This window comes from Momordica charantia, assembly GCF_013281855.1.
Source record: "Momordica charantia cultivar OHB3-1 chromosome 11 unlocalized genomic scaffold, Mcharantia_2.0 BLBB01000011.1, whole genome shotgun sequence".
NCBI lineage: Eukaryota > Viridiplantae > Streptophyta > Magnoliopsida > Cucurbitales > Cucurbitaceae > Momordica > Momordica charantia.
In genome coordinates this window covers 14,350,354-14,357,676 of record NW_028275159.1, presented here as the reverse complement: position 1 = coordinate 14,357,676, position 7,323 = coordinate 14,350,354, and the positions used below count along the sequence as shown (strand labels likewise).

The 7,323-nt window shown below is 33.5% G+C and overlaps 1 pseudogene; it reads right to left on the bottom strand.

Annotated features, from left to right (window-relative positions):
- Nucleotides 1–5,357: 5,357 nt before the first annotated feature.
- LOC148208154 (uncharacterized) lies at nt 5,358–6,650 on the bottom strand (annotated as a pseudogene).
- Between the last annotated feature and the right edge of the window lie 673 nt (nt 6,651–7,323).

Genomic DNA, 7,323 nt, shown 5'->3' with positions numbered 1-7,323 from the left:
CTACAGCTTTTAAGAATTTAGATTTGGTCATTTTGAATCCTATTACAGCAACTGCCAATTTCAAACTAAAGCAACATATGTTTCAAATGCTTCAGACATTAGGATAGTTTGGAGGGCGTAAACATGAAGATCCTCAAAAACATCTTAAAAAATTTCTTCAAATTACAAATGCTTTTAGACTACTTGGTATTACTAATTATACGTTAAGATAACACTTTTTTCATTTTCTCTCACGGACCAGGCAATAATGTGACTTACCTCATTCCTACCAAGATCAATCACCACATAAGAGTCGTTAGTAGAAAAGTTTCTCACGGAATATTTTCCTCCCACTCGCCATGCTGACATAAGAGAAGAGATTGTCACATTTAGGTAATATGATCGTGAACCAGTGCACGAGGCATGAGAGAGATTTAAGGAGTTACTAAGAAAGTTTTCAAACCATGGATTACCAGCATGTAACCAGTTCGAGCATTTCTTCCGAGGTGTGGACCATCCTACAAAGATGATTCTCAACAATGTCTCAAATGGAGCTTTCATGAAGAATACCTTCAACGAAGTCCTTGATACTTTGGAGGACCTAGCTTCCTATAATGAGTTATGGTGTTCCTAAAGGTCAAAAGCTAGACCCAAGAAACAAGACCTAGTGGGTGTGTTGGCATTAGACACAGCAGCCTCGATTCAGAAGGAAATGGTGATGATGAATCAAATGCTCGAGGAAATGGCTCGAGAAAGGAAGAGTACACCGACCACACATGTGTAGCCCATGCAGCCGACGTTTATTGGTTTTTCTCCTATTTGCCAAATTAATGAACTCGCTTGTTTTTACTGTAATGATAACCATCTTTTTGAAATTTTTTCACATAGCCCAACTTCTGTTTATTATGTAGGTAATGGGAATCAATGAAACTTCAACTCCTACTCCAACACGTACAATATGAAGTGGAGACACAGTGAAACTTCAATCACTTTTCGTAGGGAGGTTAAGGAAGTTTCAATGGACAAAACCAGCAGTTCAAGTACCTTCATGTTCCTCCTACTTTCTCGAATAATCAAACGCAGCCATTACCACCGCAGCAGTATAATCATAATCCATGAGCTCCGACGCAACCAACTCAGAATAATAATATTAACCTTGACAATATGGTGAAAGTACATGGCTAGAATCGATGTAGTGACAATCACAAAATGCTACCATTCAAAGCTAAGCATCGATGAGAAACATAGAGATGCAAGTAGGACAACTTGCTAATGAAATGAAGTTGAGACCACAAGGCTCTTTTCCTGGACATACTGAAGTTTCAAAAATAGAAGGAAAAGAGCAATGCAAGGCGGTAACTTTGAGAAGTGGGCCATGCTAGGACCAAAGATGTAGTTGATTCAGAGGAACCCTCTTAATCAGTTCAAAATGCCTCACGTGAGGCATAGACAGAAAAAACATCCTCATGCGACGGAGAGGCGCCTGACGTCCTTCCTCAGGCAAAGTATTCGTTTACCCCGATTCCTCATTTTCCACAAAGATTAGCCAAGAAAACCCAAGTATCTTAGTTTAGGAAGTTCTCAGACATCCTTAAACAGCTACACATAAACATTCCTTTAATAGATCCTTTAAAATCAATGTCGAATTATGCTAAGTTCCTAAAAGATATTGTCTCTAGGAAGGAAAGGATAGGTGAACACGAGATGGTAGCTATGAGAAAATGTAGTAGTGAAGCTGTAGGTAGTTCTTTACCTATTAAATGGAAAGATCCCGTCAGTTTCACCATCCCATGTTCCATTGGAGGAAAGATGATACGCGAGAGCCCAAGTGTATGGACTACTTGAGTTTCTAGCCACTTAAATCCGTATAGATGGTTCAACTCAAAAGAGAAAGGTTAGATGGATTACCTTTGCAGTCGATTACCTTGAGCAGATAGATGACTCAATATGATTGAGGCTGAAACACTTCACGAGTTTGTTGACTAACTAAACAAGCATGCTCCCATGATAAAATAATGAAATCCTAAGTTCAACTACACAAAGGAATACTATTTTTAGGGGGGTGTTTTGCACGAGGCAAGTCTGGGAGAAAAACTCTCAACTTCAATTATTTATTCAGTTCCAAGATAAAAAAAACGAACACACCTAATTATAGGCAAAGGCCAATGGCCTTTACAAGAATTTTGTAAAATAAAAATAAATATAAAATAAAATAAAATAACTGAAAGATATTTTCCTAATTGGCACCAACTTGCCAATGAAGCATAGAAACTATTCCTTAAACTAATTTTGATAAAAATAAAATAAACTAAGGAAAATAAAAAACAAAAGCTTTCCTAAAATCCACAAACTTGCTAATAAAGCAACGGAAATTATTTCCTTAAATCTAATTTGATAAAACAAATATAAAACAAATGAAAATAAAAATGAAATAATTTCTTTATTTGGGGTGGATTGGGCATCAAGCCAATTTGGCACCAAAAAGAGGCGGGAACATGTGGGGCAGCAGCAACAAGGAATGGGTGTTGTGCATGGGGCGCGTGCTAGGGCGCAACTGAGTGGCAGCAGGGGTGAGGCGCATGGGCGCTGGGCATGGGGCGTGTGCATGGGCGTTGGTTGATAAGGGTTGTCGAGACCCTCCAAAATAATTATTGATTTTACTAAATCTAACTTGTAGAAGTAGTGAGACCAGGTCGAATCCCAAGGGAACCAGTGAAATTAATTTCTCAAAGTTAAAAAAATAGGGGGTTTTGTATTTAAAATTTGAAATTTAAAAAGATAAACTAAAAGGAAAACAAAAGTTAATGTTACCAAGCTTCCAATCCAAATGTGTGATTTTCATCCAATTGTAATCTTGATCATAGGCTTTATATAAAAAATCGATTTCTTGATTCAATAACTTAGTCTACTTACTCGGAACAACCGTGGTAAGTTTTAATTCTCCTAATTTAATTAATTTAGACCAAGCATTAAAATTAAATCTTATTAATAAATCAATTGGGCACGATAGCGTTCCATATTAATCAAAGAATAACATTAAGGATGATGAGAATGACTAAACCAAAATCAATTAATTTGAGATAGCTGCAAGTTAATTAATTGTGTCCCTTTGTTTCCCTAAAGTCTATTATGCCAGCTATGTAAACATGGAAAAGTCATAAATACACACACATAAGCCAACCTCTTGCAACTTATTTCAATCATTCATGACAATTACGGATCACAAACTAATGGATAGCAGTAAAACAATTAATATGAATTAAGGCGTCAATTTAATTAATATAAATTGTTCATAAATAATAAAAACAAGAAACAAAGAATACTTGAAAAAAGAAGAAATCTCTATCTAACTTGAGCCTTCCAATCTTACAATCGGACTTGAATCACCCTTGAGTTCGAAGAATTAAAGTCTAGCCACTCATGATAGAGAGAGAACTTGAATTTTGGAGAAGAGAGTTTTTCGTTGGAACTTGGATCATGAATCTCCCAATAAGGCTTCTCTATTTATAGAGATTAACTTTATCATCTTTTAAGGAGGAACTATATCTAATAAGGAATTCCTAACTAATTGAGAAGATCATTTCTAAAATAAAACAAATTAATAAAAGAGTTCCTAATCAATTTAGGATTGTGTTTCCTACTTTGATTATATTTCTTTATTTACAAAATATCCTAAAAATTCATACTTGAAGCGTCCCGCCATAATAATTGTGTCTGTATTTACCCGTTAAGCTCTCCCCAATTTGGTGAAGTCCACATTATCCTCTAAAATTGTGTTTTTAAATTATTATTCTTGAATATCTTCAATCTGCACCAAATGATAAATTATAATTTAATTCAAATATGTAAACATAATAAGTTAATAAAAAGTAACATAAATATATAAAATATGGGTATCTTTTTCATCTTATTAAATTCCCCCACACCTAGTTCATGCTCGTCCTCGAGCATATCTTAGTTCGTCATACTGTCTCCCTTCTCTATTCCTTTTTATATTTCTCAATATCAAAAATACCGGTAAAGTTAATCACACATCAATGAGATGAATCATAATGAAAATAAAGTGAATAAGCATTGATAAGTTATAATTTACAAAAACTCAAGTATCTCATTAACTTATTAAAATTAAAATACAAAAAACTTGACACCCTCATGGAGTTTCACTCAATTTTCTCAAAGTGTTTTTAGGGTGCTTTACTCTCAAAGACAAAACTTAGCATGTTATTACCATAGGCTTGTAAATGAATCAAATCTCCCCACTTAAAAATGAACTGAATACAAAAATCAAAGGGACTTTAATATTGGTTGTAACGGAGCTTAGGTAAAGGTGTGGTCACTACAACAAATTTGCCTTTTCATGACGGGCATTGCCCGTCATTAAATAATAACCATGTCGGTCACTGACCGACATCTATACGAGTGTCCTTGTTTCCCTTTCATGTCGGACAGTTTTAAGGTCGGGCATTGCCCGTCATGTATATTCTCTTTCCATCCGGACATGGCCATCATGAAAGGACTATTTTAAGGTCGGGCAGCGCCCGTCATGTATAGCGTTTTCCATGACGGACATGCCCGTCATGAAATGATAACCATGACGGGTGACAACCGACATTGTATGTGAGTCATTGTTTGTACGCCATCGTATGTTCGTCATGGAATGACTATATTTCGTGACAGGCATTGACCGTCATTATTTTGTGAATAAATTAATTAAAAAAATATTTGGTTGCCCAGACGTGGCTAACCAATTATATATATTTCCTTCAAACCTATGATAATATCTCAATATACAGCTAAAACTTTTAACACATTCATCCATTATAAAACAATATCTATTATAAAACTTAACTAAAAAACTAACATTAGACTCAAAACACAAATAATAAAAAGTAAAAATTTCAACATAACCTCTCCACTTTTAGAATAACTCAAAACTAGCCAACAATATATCTCTCCCTTCCAACCTATTCTATAAAAGCTTAACAAAAACACAAACAATCAAAAGTAAGTACAAATTTCATCATGACCTCTCCAATTTAGAATATAACTCAAAACTAACCAACCAATATATCTTCTTCCAACCTATTCTCACAAAACAATTCTCAATATTATTGAAACTCAAAAACTAATAGGCAAGTAAAACTAATTTCAACATCATGATCTTCTAAAACTTAACTCAAGAACTAACCTTAAACTCAAAAAACAAATAATCAAAAGTACAAATTTCAACATAACCTCTCCATTTTTAGAATAACTCAAAACTAGCATGGTTATAAACAAAACAAACACTTCTATATTAACACCCTTCCACAAAAGAACAAATGGGACCGCCCGTCCCTCCAACAAAACTACATTCAGCATAAGAATCCAGACTTCTATATATTATAAACAAAACAATCCAACACATTCAGCATCATCAGTCAAATACTTCTATAATAATCCAAAACTAATATGTTATGCAGTACCATATATACACCATTCAAACTTCTACATATTATAAACAAGACAAAGTATTTCTAATCTACCAAGTACTACACAGAAAGTAGTCTGAACCAAATACTTACATCAAATAAACACAACTAATGAATCCATAGGTACTACACAAATCGTCCAACAAAAGATGCCCATTCTATTCGAACTTCGTCGATTTCTTCTTGTTGATAGGCACTTTTGTATTAAACTACAAAAAAAAAAAGAAAAAGAAAGACAATTATAATATAATGACAAATCATATATAAGCACATAAAAGTATATGATAATACGTACAAGTTCAGTTATAGTAGCATGAGGGTTCCGCACTATTTCTCGTATATACTTTTGCAAATAGTACCCACACTCGATAGAACCTAGTTGTCGAGGACACTATGAAAATTTGAAAAATAACAAAATTATGAGTTATACAAAGAATTTACTGCGACATTGTTATAATTTATGCAAATTTACCTTTACAGGTTTCCAAATTGTAGTACTGCGAGATTGTTGAGTAGAATGTTTGGCTTGCCACATTTTCAATAATCTAAATAATTTGAAACATTAGAATAACATAATTGTAAAAATTTCAACTATAAGAGTTCAAGGCACTTACGTGTTTATGATTACCTTATAATTTTCTTCAATCTTACTTCTTAGAGAGTCCAATACATAAACACAATTCTCTCAGAGATGTATAACAAACAATTTCCAGTGAAAACTATTAATAACCAACATGATAATATTATCATTCATGCATGGATAAAAGAAATTATAAATAAGTAAAATGAAGTTAAATTGCTAGTTTACCCACTGTTATGTGGGATGAGTACTACTTGTTCTAAGTTACCCATGTCTAACCTGTTGGCTAGATGTCTGGAACAAGTTTCTTGAGACATTATTTGTGGTACAATGTTGTCTGGGTCAACCACCAAGAACTTCTTACATGTCTCATCCTTACATTCATTCAAAAGATACCTAAAAATATAATTGTAAAACATTAAACTTCTTAGTTAACGAATCTAAGATATGAAATAGATTTAATATACTTATGAAATGTATGTGAGCACACACATATAGCCTATTTCAATTATCTCGCAGTATTGCATGATGTCATCACGTGTTAAACTCATCTTCTCTCTTCCAAATATGTAATCAACAATATTGAATCCAATGACATCCTTGTGGTTCATCGTACGCATGGCATATTGATTTAGGAGTTTAATAGTCATATGGACATCAATATGTTTAGATGATTATGTTATTGGCTTCGACGTTCGAGGAGAAGGAACCTTTGACAAACAAAATTACAAACATTTAACAAATGAAAAATTAAAACCTCACTCAAGTTAGAACAAGACATACCTTTTTCTCCTCATCTAAAATTACTAGTCTACGAGACCATGCCACGAAGCTACCAATGGTTTGATTTAATGTCTCTATCTCCCCCTTAACAGGAATTGGTAGTGTAGCATTTTCACCAATGACAATGTCTACCATGACTCTCACATTGTCCACACCTAATGGCACTCCATGAATTGTTGGACATCTTATTTTTTTTGTTTTGAAAAAGACTAAAATCTAATTAAAAAAATGTGTGTTTTACTTTAAACGGATGAATAAGGAAAATAAAAGGAAAATTTTAGGGCCGTTTTGATAATTATTAAGGGATCATAGTCTTTTCTTTTTTTAGAAAACATTTATATATATATTAATGAAAGAACTTCTTATAAGTACTTTTGGAAAGAAAAACCAGTAAATGCCCCACACTTTATAAGTGTTTTTAAAACCTGTTAAAATATTTTTTATTATCTAAATTCTAACCATTTGGTTCAAAATTCATTTCAAAATGACCCTAAAAGACCCATTGGTTTT